General features: G+C 40.5%; 1 protein-coding gene and 1 long non-coding RNA gene across 2 annotated transcripts in view; one reads left to right on the top strand and one right to left on the bottom strand.

Annotated features, from left to right (window-relative positions):
* Window positions 1–19,159, bottom strand: part of LOC101744991 (uncharacterized) — a 133,824-nt gene that overhangs the window by 53,497 nt on the left and 61,168 nt on the right. The gene's annotated exons all lie outside the window — the stretch shown is intronic.
* LOC134200584 (uncharacterized) lies at window positions 6,529–18,227 on the top strand. Its single transcript, XR_009975564.1, has 4 exons — window positions 6,529–6,719; window positions 7,031–7,181; window positions 7,642–8,741; window positions 17,708–18,227. It is a non-coding gene; the product is annotated as an uncharacterized LOC134200584 (long non-coding RNA).

Below are 19,159 nucleotides of genomic sequence, written 5' to 3'. Positions count from 1 at the left end.
ATATGGGGACGGAATGTCATCCCTCTGTCGAGGGTGACGCCTAGATATTTGACCTTCGAGACCCACGGAATGGGCTGGCCAAAGAGAGTGATGGGACTAACGGCGGAGGTGTTTGCGCGCCTACTACGGAGTGGGATGCTCGAAGTGATGTTCGGAGGGCGACCCCTTTTGAAGAGCACCGCTGCGCTTTTCGTGGGGTTGATGTCTATTCGCCACTTCCGGAACCACTGTCCCAGGGTGGCTACTGCGATCTGGAGTCGCCGATGAAGCAGCGACATCTTCCTACACGAGTAGTAGATAGCCGTGTCATCGGCGAAGAGCGCTAGATGGGTCTCCGGAGACCGGGGTATATCATTGATATACAAACTAAATAATAACGGGGAGAGCGCGGAGCCTTGCGGGACTCCGGCGGTCAGTTGACGGGGACGAGAACGAGTTCCCTCTACTCGATATCGAAACGAACGGTTCGACAAGAAGTCTCGTATGATGAGCACGAGTCTGTCTGGCACTCCCATGTTGTACAGTTTATAAATTAAACCGTTGTGCCAGACTTTGTCGAACGCCTTCGCGATGTCGAAGAAGAGGGCGCCGGTCGGGATTTGTTTACGCCTATTTAGTCCTATCAGAATGTGCTCCGTGAGGCGGTGCACTTGTTGTACGCACGAGTGTTTTGAGCGGAATCCGAACTGTTCGTCTATGAGAATTTTGTTCGCGGTAACAAAATCCCAGAGGCGTTTTCTAAGGAGACGTTCGTAAATTTTTCCTATCGTCGAGAGGAGACTAATCGGACGGTAACTAGAAGTTTCGTTTCTCGGTTTGCCCGGCTTATGTATACCGATAACGTCCGCTTCTTTCCACACCGCGGGAAAGATGCAGTGCGTCATAGCGGCATTTAAAATTGTAGCCAACATTGCTATCAGTTGGACTGGCAAGAGTTTAAGCGCGCGGTTGTGGATGCCGTCGGAGCCGGGTGCCTTCCTAGGTTGTAGGTTGTGGATCGCGTCTCTAACTTCGTCGGTGGTAATGGGGGGTAACGCGTCCGAGGGCGGCAGGGAAGCTCTGCGCTCGACCTCCCTGTCGACTAACTCGGTGTGTTCGGGGTCCGCGTGTTGAGTGCTGGTGGTGCACTGCTCTTGCAGTGCATCGGCCAGCAGCTCAGCCTTGTCTTCGTCATCGAATGCCGGTGGTTGGCCTGAAGGGCGTACGAGGGGAGGCATAGTAGCGGTAGTTCCGGATTTGAGAGTCCTAGCTAGTCGCCAGTATGCTTGGTGGGAGGGCGCGAGTTGTTCTAAATAACTATGCCAATTATCGTTACGCGCGTCGCTTAAGCGGGAGTGGACTTCGCGTTGTAGGCGACGCATCTGAATCCGGTTTGAATGCGTGGGAAGACGATCGTAGGCCCGGATTGCCGCGTTCCTAACTCTTAAGAGATTCCTAAGATCGGGGGACAGTCTGATGCGGTGGAAGCTGTCCTCCACATCGACTTCTTTAGAAGATCTAATGATCGCGGAAGATATGTGATCGGTAATGATGTTTATGGATTCGACGGTGTCCTCGGGGGATAGATTCGAATCCGGGCCGTAAGGGAGGATTGGCGGAGCGGTGTCGGCTAGGCACGTGCCCAGCTTATTCCAATCCACCATGGTCCTCGTAACAGTGACTGGGTTGTGGGGGCGACCGAGCTGCATAACGACAGGTCGGTGGTCTGAGTCGAGCTCTGACATTGCTTCGATGGAACGCAAGCGCAGAGTTACGTTCCTAAGCAATGCCAGGTCTATAGTGCTCGGACGGAGCGCGATGTTATACGGATAACATGTTGGAGTTGGGGGACCGACTATTTCAAAGGTGAGGTCGTCTATAAACGCGTCGAGACGCCTACCGTTAACGTTAGTACGATGGCAGTTCCACCTAGTGTGGTGGCAATTTAAATCGCCTGCCAGGATGACGGAGTCTCCCATGCCGAACAGTGACTCGATGTCACTGCTCAGAAGGGGCTTGTCCGGGGGGAGATAAACGGATGCGATGACGATCGGCTGGTGTCCCGTCAGCGAGATACGGCACACTGACGCCTCGATATGTGAGAGCGAGGGAGTATCGAGAGGGACAACGTGCAGGGCCCGCCTATAGTAAATGGCAGTCCCGCCTTTGGAGGCGGTGAGTCTGTCATTCCTAACCATGACGTAATTCGCGACTTTCGGGTCGCGACGCGAGGGCTTCAGACAGGTTTCCTGCACTAATAGAATATCTACAAGATTATCGCGGAGGAATTCGAAAATTTGATCGCGTTGCCGCGCGAGTCCGTTAGCATTGTAGAATGCTAACGTAAGGGAATACGGTTTTTCTCTACCTTTTTGCGCCATTGATTACCGGTAAGATTTTATAACGTACGCGACACGGACTCATAAACGTCCATGTGATCGAACGCGGCCGCGAGCCGCTGTTCGGGGGTTGTCGACCTACGGATAGCGTCAGCGAACGATCGCAGACGGTCGAAGTTCACCGCGGTGACGAAGTCGCGCACGAGCGCGAAGTCGTTGGCGGCAGAGGGTTGCGGGGGACGGAACGCGGGCGCGGGGCGAGGTGCGAGCAGGGGCTGAGGCGCGGGGCGTGTCGCGAGCGGGGGCGGGGGTGCGGTTTGCGTTCCCGCCTTCGTATACGGCAGCGGCTTTTTCCACGCTGAAACCGTGGGAACTGCAGCCGGCACGAAGGCAGGTTTCGGCACTGAGGGTGCCGAAGTCTTTGGGCCGACGGTTCGCGGAGCTGGGAGGGTTGAACGCTTGCGCGGAGCCCTAGGACATCCACGGTAGTTCGCGGGGTGCCCTTGCTTAAGGCATAGGACACAGCTTGGGGGTTCGGTCGCGGTTTCCCTAACACGCGAGCAATCTAGTGTGGCGTGGTCGCCGAGGCACTTTACGCAGCGGGGGCGCGCGTGGCAATTACGAGCCGAGTGGCCGTAAAGCTGACATCTGTAGCACTGCCCGGGAGTGCCACGCTTGTGGGGGGCTTCGATTGAGATCCCGGATAGGCCGCAAATTGTCGTGAGACATGCGATCTTCTTTTTGGCCTCCGGGGTGGGTTCTAACGCCACGAGTATCATATTATAGGGCTGTTTGCCCCGCCCGCTGTGCATCCGGTGCACACTAACTATCGGGAGGGCCTGAGCGGTCAGATCCTCCTTTATGTAGTTGATGTCGAGTTCTTTAGGGACTCCGCGTATCACTACGCGGAGCTCTCGGTCCTCCTGAAGAGCATAGGTGTGGAAACCTATGTTCTCCTTTCGGAGGTATGCTGAGAGGGCCCTATGGTCGCCCGGCGTTGCGACCTTTATCTGAATCCCATGCGCGACGTTACGCGCATGGGTATAATTAATTTTATTTGCCTGAAGGGCCTGGGAAACGCGGTTCCACGCAGTTTTTTCCTGGAGAATCAGCGGGGGCGGGGCAGCTGCTTTAGGAGCGGGCGCGGGCTTGGGACGCGGCGGCGGGGTTACGCGGCGAGCGGAGTCCGACTCCGGTGTCACGACTACCTGCGGGCGGGAGGCGGTCGCGGATTTTGTCTGCTTCGTCGTGGAGCTCCGGGACTCCACGGCGCGAGTACGCTTTTTACCGCGCGTTACGGTTTGGAACCCATCCGAAGTTCCAGGCTGAGGGCTTGACGCGGATTCGAAATCCATCTCCGATTCGGTATCGGAGCCTGAACTTGAAATGATCGACTTGTCTCCCCAATCTCGCCATCTTGTACGATGTTTCATGAAGGTCATTTCAGCGCTCTAGCTTTGAATGATCTCGAAATGTCACATTTGCATTCGCATGACAGTATTTATTAGTAAAATACTAATATTATTTTGTCAATTAAATACTATTTACTGCTAATATTTCCAGAAATGTCTTACTTAATCTAAATGATGACGACTGAAGATGAATCGGTTTTGATTGAAGCTCTCTACTCTGTATCTGTATATTTTGTAGTTTTAAAATAACCTAAGGCCAAATTTCTGTCTATTTTCTATGGTTTCGTCTTTAAAATGTTTATGCGATTCGTAGTTTCTCAAAAAAGTCCTTTTGTTTCCCATATTGTAATTATAGGTTCCATTTTCATCAGGGATAGGGGTGTATCCTTTATTCCAATCTAGTCTAGACTTCGTTCTGTATCCACACTGTGATATTCATGTGGTGTCAATGAACTATGGCAACCTATCACCAGGTGGATTAAAACTTGTCTCATTTACACTAAAAGCGGACTTATCCTATGAATAATTAATTTGCCTACACATGCGGTCCGAAAAGTATTCAAACGTAAATACATCAAAAATATGCCAATTAGAGAACAAGGAAAGGCTCGAAATGAATCGTTCAAATGCCGAAATACATTGCTCCGACAAACAGAGGAGAAATTAAAAATCCGTCACGCGTATTAGTCCGGTCCATAAAATTCTGTGAGCTGCGAATTTGCTCGAAACGTCTGGAGTCTGGAGTGATTCAGGGCTAGACAGGCACGCCGAGTTCACTGCACTGTGTCTGGGCAAACGTGTAAAACTTTGGCAGTTTTTGTGCGCGAACTAATTAAATTGCGGCATGATGCTTGTTAGACGTCAGCCGACCGGTGGGTGACAACTCGAGCTATGAATGTTTGATGGAGGCCCGCGGAGGGCAAGTTCGTTCCGCCTTCTCAATTCGAATCCGTGCGATATTTTAATTATAAATCGCCTTTAATTTGTTGTGAACATTTAGCAGTTCTTAGTATTTTGAAATTGTAAATTTCGATGATCACGTTCGAAAGACGTTTTCATGGAAATGATATTAAAACAATACAATACAATGACTGCGTAAAAACATCCACGTCGACTAATGATCTTATTAATTTTACAACAGATTAAAATGTAATAATTCATAAAATTAATTTAAAAAAATCCGAAACTGTAAATCATACATGAATTTTATTGTATAAGAAGAAAGAAATTGAAAAAAAATTACCACGACCTTTCGATAAAATAGTTTTATTAGTTTGCCGCTTATATAACACGAAGTCAGACTCGTAGCCCATAGACATCTACAATGTAAATGCCGCCACCCACCTTGAGATATGAGTTCTAAGATCTCAGTATAGTTATAACGGCTGCCCCACCCTTCAAACCGATTACGAAACGCATTACTGCTTCACGGCAGAAATAGGCAGGGCGGTGGTATCTACCCGTGCGGACTTACAAGAGGCCCTACCAGTAAGAAGTCATATTTCGGTATTCTGTTTTCTTAGTCCAATTGCGACGTAACGATCGATCCTATGATGGATCTAGTTTTCCTGACATCAACATACCAAAATATTGCTGCAAAGATTCTTAAACACCGAAAGGGACAGTTGTTCTTATGGGACAATAACTGAGAATCAATCGGAGATATTAAATTGCGATCGTATCGGTTATGAGCTAATCGAAGCGTGTTGACATTTATGAATTTCCGATATTTAGAATTATGCATCCGAAATTGTTTTTTTTTGTTTCCTGCCTAAAGGGGCTATCCCAACTAAGCGCAGAGCGCAATTTTGTTTACAATATACGAAAAAAATTATTTCTTAACACGCTGTTTCATTCAAATAATATAATTATACGTGTTTATTTCGTCATCATGTAAATATTAATGTAAAATAAACGATTCGGAAATGAATTTGAAAATGACATAATTGTCAATGTCAGAATTGGCTCCGTTCTGATGTGTCCGGTTCATTTCGTTTATAATTTGCCTAAAATCTTGGTTCTCAGTTAAAAAAAAACATATTATTTCGATGTTTTTTAAGACTTTCCTACTTGATTTTCCACGCAATTACCGTTTAAATATTTATTTTTCATTCATTTTTTTCTAATCAAGTAAAAATTGGAGCAAAATACAATAAATCACCGATTCTTTTCAACTATTTACTATTAATTATAATTTTAAGTTCATCTAACATAAAACGATTTAAATTCATTAACTAGAACACCATTATAACGTTATTGTATTTGGACAAATTACGCGAAAGTAGTCCGAATTCCGAACGCTTGGCGGTGTCGTAAGTGTACTCGGCCAGTCGAATGTGAACCTTGACGCTACATCGGCGGGCCGTTATGCTATCGATGTTTGTTTACAGCGAGACGGGCGGGGGAGCTCAATTTACGTCGGTGATCAAATGAGTACCTTTCACGATCTTGAGCCGCGGCGCGTCACTTTCCCCGCTCTAGTGAGTTTTTTCCCGAACGTAACAACAACCATTACATCAATATCGCATGCGGATCGTTCCGCGTTCAAACTGCACCTGCGAGTTTGTGAGCGGCCGCGGTGTCGCGTCGAGGCACTATGCACAGAGCGCTCGGTGACATTATGCAAAAAAAAAAAACAGTTGACAACGTCTGGCTGTCAATATGAAGTAAATTGCTTGTCCCAAAAAAGAAACACTCGCATTTCATTCAAATGAACAAGATTCCACGCGATTTATTAGAACTACTTTTTTGTGTTTTGTCATTTTTAAGTTTATTTATTTTACTTTTGTGATCGTTCATTTTCGGTCCAGAAACGGATAGAGCATTTTGCAGCACTTTCTGTGCATAGCTTTCGTCTGTTTAAATTGAACGCGTCGGATGTCTGTCGGTTTAGATGTTTTGTCATCGCCCATGAGAACCGCGCGTGACACCCACACACACACATACATCCAGAATACAACACGACTTACTAACATAAATTACGTTACATGTGTGTTCTTTTTTGATATTCTTCTAAACTAAAACTTTTCTTGTTACATGTTTAAATATGTAACCTAATTTATCAGTAGACATGAAACTATAAACCTACGTTATAATATGATACTTAAGCAAAAACACCGTTAAATTGTTTTGACCTAAAAGAAGGACTGATTTCCATGATCTTGGATCTAAATGAAATGATAAGACACTGTTAAGCTCTCACATTTAAAAAAAACCTAATTCTCAACGGCGAAATTCTTCGCATCGTTCGAACGTGTTTAGAAAAAAAACGGCCTACATTTTTTTTTATTGCCTTTGTAGGCAGACGACCATACAGCCTACCTGATGGAGAGAACAGAGCCAAGCCACCGCCTACCATTAAGTACTCTCCGCAAGCCTCGTTTGAAGAAGGACATGTCAAAGCTCTCGGAAAAAAAACACCGTGGAAGGAAGTTCATTCCAAAACCGGATGGTACGTGGCAAAAAAGATCTTTGGAAACGCATTGTCGATGAACATGCAAATAGTCTTAGTAGAAAATACCCATAGACACAGCTCGCTGAGTTTCTCGCCGGATCTTCTCAGTGGGTCGCGTTTCCGATCCGCTGATAGATTTTGCGAAGCACTGCTCTTGATAGGGACAGTGTCAGTACCGCCTTCTGGTTTGAGGCCCGTGAGCTCACCCACACGTCATGGAGAAGCTGAAATAGCCTCTCAAGGCTATCAGCATAGGTAGGGGGGAAAAAAAGTAGAAAATTCATCAAAAGGCAAGTAAAATTGCCGCCATCATGGATCAATTCATCGTAAAACGAAACCATAAACAACAGCTTGGTCAAGGAAAGTATGGACACGGAGTTACGTGGTAAGTCGCAGTTAACGTCGCCAATGACAGATTACATGCGCCGCGGGTGTACTTACTAGGTTTGTCTTTCAGGTTCACACCGATCGAGAATGTTAAAACTTACCACGCCTTGTTATTAAATAGACAGTCGATGAGTTCAAGAGCTTACCACAATCAATCGTATGATGACAATTATCACATAAACAAATTTCAATTACATCGGCTTGTCTTGGGTTTGGGACCTTTTGGGGCCAGAGGATTGGGATGCGGCCATTGCTGCATAGGATGTGGACTGTTTCGGTTGCTTGTTGAAGTTGAAGTTGAGCAACATTAGATGGATGGGAATGGGTAGTCTCCAGGTCCACATACCTCGTTGACTCGAGGTTGCCTGCCCTGCTGCTTAGAGCAGGGATACCTCGAGGCCGATCCGAAGGGATGGGAGAGATAGGAGGTGAAGGAGAACGAGAAGAGGCTCTCAATTGCTTTGGGTTTCCGCCACTCTGGCGAGAGCACTAGGATTATTATTAGCAAATTCTCTCAGAATAGCTCCTTAGGCTACCAATGAATGAGAAGAATAAAAGAAAGCAGATATCCAACCTATTTGCTTTAAGATCTAATGTAGCACAGGGTACGCCGAATGCACTTGTAAAAAAATAAAGTTTTTTTTTTAATTTACAATAATAAAAACAAATGTTGAATTTTACTTTTTGCAAACGTTTTCCTGTACGTGATAATGTAACGTGTTGAACTGGAAGGTCGCATATTTACATTACCAGTTGTAGTTCACAAGGTTTAACATAAACATTAATTAATCATTGAATAATACTTATTTTTACAATTAACTAATTGTAATTTTTAATTCGCATCAATTATATTTGTATTGACCTTTATTAATTGCGTATATTCAACAGTAATCTTGGAGACAAAGACGCGTAAGGCCCATCTCGTGGTCAATATGCGATGTGGCTAGTGGACATCAGTATTGTATACCATTGAAGGTAACGCAGGAGCTCATAAACACGAGATATATGCCAATGCCCAAATTGAGCAGATCTATGATCTATGGTCGTAGATGATTAGATTATACCTTGGTGCGATTAATTTTCGCTAGAATTTGCTTATGCTCATGGCACTGCTGACGTACATGGGACGAACACTCACCATCAGGGCCGTAAGCTCATCTACTAACAAAGGTACGTAAGAAAACATTACGAGTATGCGACTACCACGACCCAATCATCAGTTTGTATAGTAACCGGCAAACATCTTGAGCAAATGACCTTGACTGCGCAGAACCGAATTTTAGATCTCTTTGGTGGTGAGGGTGAGGCGCGACGGCAGGGGAAATCGTATCGAGCGCTTTATTGGTAGATCAGTCGAACCTTGCGTCCCGCACCGCGCCCTCATTCCGCTTGCTCCCAAAAGTACGCTTGCGTACAGTGGCAAGTTATTATATTATTAAAGTCTATCGTTATTAATCGTTAAGTTATTTGTTATAATTACTTGTGGACTTTGTTGCCATTGCTATTTGTTGAGTGTTTGTTGATTTTTTATAAAACATACACTATGCCGCGACAAACCGGTGTAGTATTCAAAAGAAAGGGTAGAAAAATTGTGTACGACGTATATTGCTTCATTATAAAACAGGGGAAGAATGATATGGAAAAATTAAAACAGACTTCGGAAGTAACAAAACCATCAGTGAGGACTGTTAGGTGCATTATTAAGGAAGCTAAAGGCTCTGGCTTGCTCGCCGTGTTGCGGACTCCGGGTAAGAAAAGATCAGGGAAGAAGAAAGTTACGGGAATGGATAGTTTCGTTCAATCTGTAATAAAAAGATGTAATCATAATAACTACATAACAAGCAGCGAAACTCCATACCGTAGAAAGGCTTCGAAAATTTTAAAGAAGATATAAATTTTAATGGCTCGGAATGAAGCTTACGACGTATTATGAAAGAGCTAGGCTTTAGATGGAAAAAAAGAACAGAAAATAATCGGAAGCTGGTAATTGAAAAAAGTAACATTCGATTACTACGAATCGAATATCTTCAAAAAATAATTAATTATAGACAAAAAAGAAGACCGAATCGACCGAGTTGTAAACTACACCGATGAGCCCTATGTCGACTAATCACGATGATAGCGACTCGGGTGATGAAAACAGTGATGATGATGATAGTCAAGATCATGATAACGAAAAAAAATAATACAAATACCAGCTTCGCTTCAACTGAACCAAGACCTGGCTCTAGTTTTGACTTAATAGAAGGAATATCTATGTATTTTACCCCAAGATTAAATTATTACAATTATTAACCTACATTTTTTGTTGATGTTCTAATAAATATATAAAAAAATACATATGTTGATTTTAATAATTTAATTGCATTATGACGCAGAGTAAATAATGTTTTTGCACGTGAGTGTACCATGCGCAAACTTACCCCCACTACGTCAACAAATGCTCAAGAAGTTTGCCGGCTATTATAGTAGCAGTAAGCTCGCCGCATTTGTCAACTTTATCAACTAATTCCTCTAATATATATCTATATACATATTAATACGTGAAGCAAAAACTTTGTATCCCTTTTTATGTAAATTGGTGGAGTGTGAAATTTCCCACACTTAAAGATAATATAGAGAAGTAGTGCAGAATGTTTTTTTTTTTAATTATGCATACAAATACATTAAATCAATAAAGAAAACAATACACACACTACCATGTATTTGACACACACACGCATGAATAATACTACATAATATTTGTTTGTCAAACTTTTCTTAGTGCTTATTGTCTGTGGTCAAATTGAGAATAGATTAAATATTGTTTGTCTTTAAATATTTGTCTAAAGTGTATTATTGTCTTGGCGAAATCTGTGATCTATAGAAAATAGTCTTTGACAATAGAATCATAATAGTGTACAAACTTATACATAATTTCAATTAATTATAGTCGAATTTCGACTACCGGGAGACCACTAGTCTATACTAATATTATAAAGAGGAAAGATTTGTTTGTTTGTTTGTTTCGAATAGGCTCCTAAACTACTGGACCGATTTGAAAAATTCTTTTTCCATTAGAAGCCGACATTGTCCCTGATGAACATAGGCTACTTTTTTTTTAAATTTTTTTTATTTTATTTTTTTGGTTTCATGTGTGTTTTAATGTTTCCGAAGCGAAGCGACGGCGGGTCGCTAGTATATAATAATTACGAAAGGACGTGTAGTGTACCAAAACAGACTAACATTGTGCCATTTTCTACTCCATTTCTGTCGTGAAGCCCGTTTCTAAAGTAAACATCAGAAGGCAATAACAAAATTTGCCACCATACGGCCAGTAAGTATTTTGACAATTCTTATTTCAAATTTAATAGGTACTTTTCATGTTAGCGAAGGGCTGCGCCATCGATATTGATAAAGTCCATTGGCCTTGGAAGCCATTGAAAATAGTAACGATATCTCTGTTCGCGTCGTCTACAAAAAAAATTTGAATAGTAACACGAGGTGCTTTAAATACAGTATTGTCCTGTTGATGATATAATATTTAGTTAGTAATAAGACCTAAAGTAAAACAAAAAAAAAATGTATAAATATCCCAAAGTATTCCCCACGTATTACGTAATACATAATACATTTAAAGTATCAAATATGTTGGGCGTGTATCAAACGCATTAAAATTTTCCAATTTAGAACATCATTTTGTAAATGCTTCGTATTTGAGTTTCGATGTAGGAGAGCATATCGTATGAATTCCATTCAAACATTTATAATTAACTCCAAAACGTTGTAACTACAGCGTTAAAAAAAAAACGAATCTACACTTTACTGTCATATATTTAAGAGTTTATTACATTAACGATTGTTTATCAGCAAGGCGCATAGAAAACGCAACGAGATTCTATTTTTAAAATCGATGCAGTGACCGAACTGGGACACATTGTAAAGCTTTTTTTTTTCAATTAATGAACAGTTAGTCATCGTTCATCTCGGTCTCGGAAACTGATAAGATTTATTTTTAATCTATTAATATTTTCAAACGTCGAACGTAACCTATGATTCATAGGAACGTGCACATTTAAAAAAGGAAGGTTATTTTTAAAAATGATTCTTCTATTTACCCTATCTTTTGTTCATAACAAGAAATACTCTGACGTAACCAAAAAGACTAGAGGTTTTTTTTTTAAACCGCATAAAGGGAAAATATTAACATACAATAATCGTAGTTATTATTGTCAAATCCAAAACCAAACATAGGTTAGTTTAATATGTAGTTATTGCAAAAGAAATTTGTAACGAACGTGTTAATTATAAACGATGCAGTCTCGGTTCTGACGCCGAAACATGGCGGGCTGCCAAAGGGATTGCCCATTAACCACATAACTGTTTTAGTTTGAAAATTTTGCCAAGCGCACCTACCACGGTGAGTAGAATACGAGAGTTATACACCAGTTTTCTAACTAAACGATGTTCAATGTGTGTAACAGAAACGCATTATGTAAATTACTATATTACAATGTTTCACATAAAACATTAGCGAGTACTTATGTTTTATTATCTCTTTAAGGATAAAAAATGTTATTGAGGCATGCTAAATAAAAACTTTAGTTAACTCATGTTAGATGAACCCGCAATCTAAAGCATCTGACAGACGATTTCCCGCAGTGCTTGCTTGACCTTGACTACCGCGCATTAACTGATTTCGCGTTTCACTGCGTACATGACACATCAATAAAGTATCCAAACACGTCATTACGGATCCTCCCGATCCATTAACGGTGCTTTTATATACCTCAAGCACCGGTCACCGACCTCGCCGAAGGAACGAAGGGCTCGACCAGTAAATTAACCCATAGACACAGCCCACTGAGTTTCTCGCCGGATCTTCTCAGTGAGTCACATCCCCAATCCGGTGGTAGATTCTGCGAAGCACTGCTCTTGCTAGGGCCAGTGTTAGCAACACTCCCGGTTCGAGCCTACACGCTAAGGAAAGCTGAAATAGCCTTGAGAGGCTATCAGCATAATAGGAAAAAACAATAAAGTAATTAATAAATATTCAGTTTTTTCCCCAATTTTATCGTACCTACCTTCATTTTCGAAAAATGTCCCCCAAAATCCATCTAACTTCACTATTATTAGCGCGATGGAAATTATACTGTCAATAAACATTTGACCGTGAGCTCTTGTTTGCTCTTGTCTATAATAATGTCGTTAAAATAGAATAATCCGAGAATCCGCTATCGAAAACAAACACGTAGCTAGTGTTTTGAAATGAATCTTGGGGCCGATCTAGCGCGATCTCACATAAACTGCATCTAATATTTTTAATCTTAAACAAATTTAATGTAGATCAAGACTTTGGTAAATATTACTAGTTAATATTTTCTGTGCATATAAGAAAACATATTTTGAAAGTAAAATTGCCCTTACTGCAACACACTTCCAACCAATACTTTCTCTAGAGAGAACCGTGAAGCGTGGGTAAGACCGTATGTATGTAGTCTATAATTTAAGCATTACTATTGTTTTCTTGTTTAATTTATAAAATCACGAGGTATTATTTTATCAATACGAAGACTTTTTCTTTATAAATTCTAGCTGGTTTGCTATGGGGCGACTCACACGTATTTGCATGAGTATGAATAGTATAATTCTCCTTTTTTTTCTACCTAAGCCTTGAGAGGCTATGCCAGCATAACCGAGCGAGTAGTTGAGCTCACGTGGTTCAAACCTGAGGACGTTACTAATACTAGCCCTAGCAAGAGCAGTGCTTCGCAGAATCTACTACCGGATCGGAATTGCGACCCACTAAAAAGATACGTCGAAAAACTCAGTCTATGAGTTGGTAAGAAAATAAGAGAGACATTAAAATGATAGATAAATGGTGTGAGGCAGTGGCGGTACCTCAAGAACGTGAACATGTGCATCTTCTGTTATAGACACTATCTTATAAGTGAGATCACGTAGACGTATTTGTTCCGTGTCTTTTTTTTAAAACAAAGCTAAAAAGGCCAGCCTTTCACAACCTATCTGTGCCCGAACTTCTCAGTCTGTCTGAGTTTTAATAGTTTAAATATTGTATAGACGATTAACGTCATCATAGTCGTGCAAAAAAAACCTTTCCTAACAGAACAAAAATTTGAAGTTTCCCCGCGTCAATTTTACCGCTTGTTTTTTATTTATTTTTTATTGATACAGAACTCGTTCGCGGAACCCGTTAGTTGATTGTAGTGAGGAGAACGCTCTTGTGTAAGGACGGCTACTCACTGTGCAATCTCGTTGGGACACAACCAATATTTTGCAAATGTCACGACGACCGATTAATAGTAATAAAACTTTACAATGCAAAATTTGTCGTAAGTCAGTTTCGAGTGTGTTAGAATCGGCGTGCCGGTAGCGGTAAAGCCAAGCAGGCTTTTTTACGACTAATGTTAACATGTGCGCGTTCGTCTTGTGTTTTTATTAATTTTAGATGCAGAAGCACTGCACTTATGCAGTGAGATCTTAATCTTAACAAGAAAGGGATGATTTGTATTTATTTACGTTTAAAAAAAACCACTCGTTTTTTCAGTGTCTTATAATTTCTTCAAAAATACATCGTTCAACTAATATATATGTTCTTGTTTTTTTTTATTTTTATTGCTTAGATGTGTGGACGAGCTCACAGCCCACCTGGTGTTAAGTGGTTACTGGAGCCCATAGACATCTACAACGTAAATGCGCCACACACCTTGAGATATAAGTTCTAAGGGTCTCAGTATAGTTACAATGTCATGTTTTAAAATCCAAATTAATTGTCTTTGTCTTTTCTCCGTGAGAATGACGATGCGTATCATTTTAAACAGCCCTTATATGTATGTATAACTAATCCCTGATTAATTGACTCATGAAATTCTTCATGACCAATAAAATATAGGGGAAAAGGCTTAGGGGTAGAGGTCCCAAACGATGGTCGGACCAAATAGCGGAGGAACTGAGGGTACCTGTCAATGACGCAGTCCACCAAGCTACAAAACGGGATAGATGGAGACAGCTGGTTGACAGAATCGGACGGAGTTACGATCCTCAGCAGTGAGGGACCGATCTAAGAGAGAGAGAGAGAGAGAAATTCTTCAACTAACATCTAAGATACTAAATCGAATGTGAAAGGCTATTTGTGTCTGTGGCTATTCAGTGACATTTTTGCAACTTTACAGGAGAGCTATATAAAGTTTCAAATTTGGAAAAAATATTGTGACAAAAAAGCTAACATTAAAAACATATTTAAAAAAAATTAAATATTAAAAAGATATTGATACCAAATAAAACGGATCTTTAATTACAAATATACCTAAATGTCGCTTAAACCAAATAGCTTTTCACCTCTCGACATCGCTTTTTTAAAATGTAACAGTCCGATGAAGCCTGGTTACTGAACAAATATTTTCACACGGCAGCTTATTCGAAATTGCGACAGATGGACAACGGACTTGTAATAAGATCCAGAATACTGTCTTCTCTAACCGAACGCCTTTTTTTATTTATTTTCATGATCTAAACTGTAACAAGATTGATGTGATGTGAAATGTGCATTTTTATTGTACTACACTGAAATTGTGGCATAAAAATAATTATATTTTTATTTTAAGCCAGCGATACAGAGTAGAATTATGAAAATAATTTTAAATTGATATCAAGCATCCTTTGCTTTTTTTTGTTGTACGTAGAAAAAATCCAGGAATACCTTGATAAGGGTGTATAAAGAAACAACTGTCGTATTCTTTGAAGATACGAATACAAATTTAAAAATCAAAAAAAATCCAAATTTAAAACCAATATAAGAAATCGTTTGTTTTTGAACTACTATTTATTTAACTATCGAAAGGTAGCCATGAACTAGTCCGATAAAACAAGTCTATACCTATATGTCTGTAAGAACACAACACGTTTGTATATTGTTCCGTGATTGTGTTAGATAAGATACGGTCCGCCATCATCTGCTTCGTACAGTTGTATAACAAATTTAAACACATAAATAATTGCAATACATTTTTTAAGAACGTATTAATTTCAACTTATTCTCGCAAAACAAACATAATTTATAACAGTATTGTATCGGATCTCATAGATCTCAAACGTGAACGCTGCATCCTATCTCAAGATCGAATGGTAATGGTAAGTCGACGTCGCCCAAAACACGTCATTACGGATCCTCCCGATCCATTTAGGTACCACAAGCACCGGTAACCGTCCTCGTCGAACCCATCGCTTGCGACGAAGGGCTCGACGAGCGCATTAATCCTCAGACACAGCCCACTTAGTTTCTCGTCGGATCTTCTCAGTGGGACGCGTTTCCGATCCGGTGGTAGATTCTGCGAAGCACTGCTCTTGCTGGGGCTAGTATTAGCAACACTCCGGTTTGAGGCCCGTGAGCTCACCTACATATTAGGGCGAAGCTAATAGCCTCTCAAGGCTATCAGCATAGGTAGGAAAAAAAACTCAAGATATGTAGTAGAAGTCTCAATCAGACTAAGCCAGCTGTCTGGTCCTTCAAGCCTCAATTACCTCGCGACAGACTTAATATAAAAACTGTTTATTCGTAAGTTCTTGTTATAAATACAGTTTGTATGCGTTAACACGTCATTTATCAGTTCTGATAAACTATGTACAAACGTTTTTGGCATATCAGGGGAGTTTCCTAAGGATTTTTTTGTCTTTTGCGGGCAGAGGAGCGAACTAACCCACTATCAGATAGCTCGTATTATCTGATAGCTGGTTAGCTTCGCTCATGAGACGCCAATAATAATACGTTATTGTTTGTAATTTTATAATACATTTGTTGGATAGTATAGTCGCATTGACTTACAAAAGTCGGTAAGAAAAGCAGTCGAAATTCAAAAGTATTTATTATCTACTAGGGTTGCCAGATTTCCAGGAACGTCCCGTATTTTAGGCTTAGCTTAAAATATCCCGGCGGAACTGATTCTGTCCCGTATTCGAACCGTACGATTATAATTGTAATGATTTTTATAAATATTTTAAAATGGATAAAAATGTGTTAAAACTGACTTGCTCCTCGGAGAAATATCAAAAGATATATAGAACATCACTATATAGTTTTTTTATTTGTCCCGGGTAAAAAACTAAATTCTCGTATTTTTTTGCCTATTTGCCTCTTATAGGCTGAAATAAAATCTGGCAACCCTAAGTATTACATAAAAAATATTAAAAAAGATACCTTTTTTAATAATTACAATGCATGTCGCGCCGTGGCTTCGGAGTGGCGTATCCCACTTGATATCTCAGTTACACGCATGCCGTGAGCTAGACGCCGTTACACGGGCACACATAAATATGTACACATGCGCGATCAACAACACACGGTCATTTCAACCTTATTAAACTGTAATTACTAAATTAACTCTAGTAAATAAGAGTTTAATAGAATTTTACGTCAAAATTGTTGGATTTGAGAGCTGATAAATATGTATAATGGCTAATATGTATGCTCCATGTAGGTATACCCCTAAGCAGCTGGATCGGTATCTATGAAATTTTCAGGAAACCTTCAGATCGGCTTCGTGGGTGATTTTGTGAAGCTTGGTCGCGATCGTACCAAAGTCAACTCAATGGTCGGACATCAGAGCCGTCCGGGTTTGTCTAAACGAGGATAGAGGAATTAATTTAAAACTAGTGGTCCCGTGGTATTCGAAATTCGACTATAATTAATTGAAATTATAAGTTCGTACACTATTATGATTCTATTGTCAAAGACTATTATTATAGTTCTATAATCACAGATTTCGCCAAGACTACACTATAGACAAATAAAAATAAAGACAAACAATCTTCAATCTGTTCTCAATTTGACCACAAACTTAAAAGCAATAAGAAAAGTTTGATAATAAGCAAAAAATATATATGTGTTGTGTCAAATACATGTTAGTGTGTGTAATATTTTTTTTTTGATTTAATGTACTTTTTTTTTGCATAATTTAAAAAAATATTAACATTCTGCACTCCTTCTCTATATTCTCTATAAGTGTGGGGAATTTTATACTCCTCCGTCCGCGCAATTTTCGTAAAAATAGGCCCAAAAATTTTGCTTCACGTATTAATTAATATATAGATGTAAAAAATGTTATATTTGACATATAAATAGGCACTCTCTTCGATTACAGTTTCACGCGTACGTCAGCTAACGGTTGCAATATCTACAATCCGACTTTGATTCGAAGTTAGTGGCTGCATTCGTCTTGACCACTAAACATCGGGCGAGCAATGAACTCAGCAAAATTTCAACAGAAAAGAAAACCAGACTTCAACAAATCAAAATGAGAATATCATCGATGTTCATCGAAGTCAATAAAATTTGCATTTGTAAGGTTAATTGAAAAACCACTAAATGGGATCACTAAATCGCTCCATCTAGAAAAAAGTTCTAAGACGTAATACACATACTGGTGGTAGGACCTCTTGTGAGTCCGCGCGGGTAGGAACCACCACCCTGCCTATTTCTGCCGTGAAGCAGTAATGCGTTTCGGTTTGAAGGGTGGGGCAGCCGTTGTAACTATACATGAGACCTTGGAGCTTATATCTCAAGGTGGGTGGCGGCATTTACATTGTAGATGTCTATGGGCTCCAGTAACCATTTAATACCAGGTGGGCTGTGAGCTCGTCCACCCATCCAAGCAATAAATAAAAAAACGGCTCGACTAGCCAGACTCGAGTTGCAATACAAACGCTTCTCATATTGCCTTATCTGTATTTATTAATAAACCAATGAGGACTAGATAAAGGGTGTTAGGTATTATAAATTATATGTATTTGGGAAAGGTATTGCAATAGTATTTTTGAAGTTGATTAATAGCAGTTATTCTTTCCATAACAGAGTAAGTAGATTGTGGTAAGTACATATAAAATTAACTGATTTGTTTAATTTCAAAATTATCCATATTCGAGTGTTTCAAAACAAACTACGTCGTAAAATAAATTGTTAGATAGGAGTTATGTCAGCACAAGAGATCAGTACACATTGGAAACACGTAACTACTAGATAAATTCATATATATACCTATCCGATTTAAATAAAAAATGTGATGCCGACAACTATTGATATCGCTACACTAATTTGGACAGCTTGCTTCGGCTCCTCTAAGCTGATGGCTGACGACACCATACGGTCAGCTCTCCTCTCCGGTAGGCAGCAGCTTGGTTCTGCCCCTGACATTGCTGAAGTCCATGGGCGACGGTAACCACTCACCATAAGGTGGGCCGTATGCTCGTCTGCCTAAAAGAGCAATAAAAAAAAAGATTCTTCCATCTGAAAGCAATGTACGCGCCTTCTACGACGTTGATAATAAGATGGAAACCACAAAAAAGCCTTCCAGATTAGAGCACAAACTTCAATGCGGATCTATGTAAAAGTATTTAAGTAGTCATTAAAAGAAACTAGCTATTCTATACATTTTTTATTGCTATTGTGGGTAAACTAGCACCCGGTTGTGGTTACCGGAGCTCATAGATATTTACAACGTAAATGCTGCCACCCACCTTGAGACATGAGTGCTAAGGTCTCAGTTATAAGAAAACAACATATGTCCCACCCTTCAAACCGAAACGCATTAATGCTT

Source organism: Bombyx mori, chromosome 18 (assembly GCF_030269925.1).
Source record: "Bombyx mori chromosome 18, ASM3026992v2".
NCBI lineage: Eukaryota > Metazoa > Arthropoda > Insecta > Lepidoptera > Bombycidae > Bombyx > Bombyx mori.
This window is presented reverse-complemented; position numbering and strand designations above follow the sequence as displayed.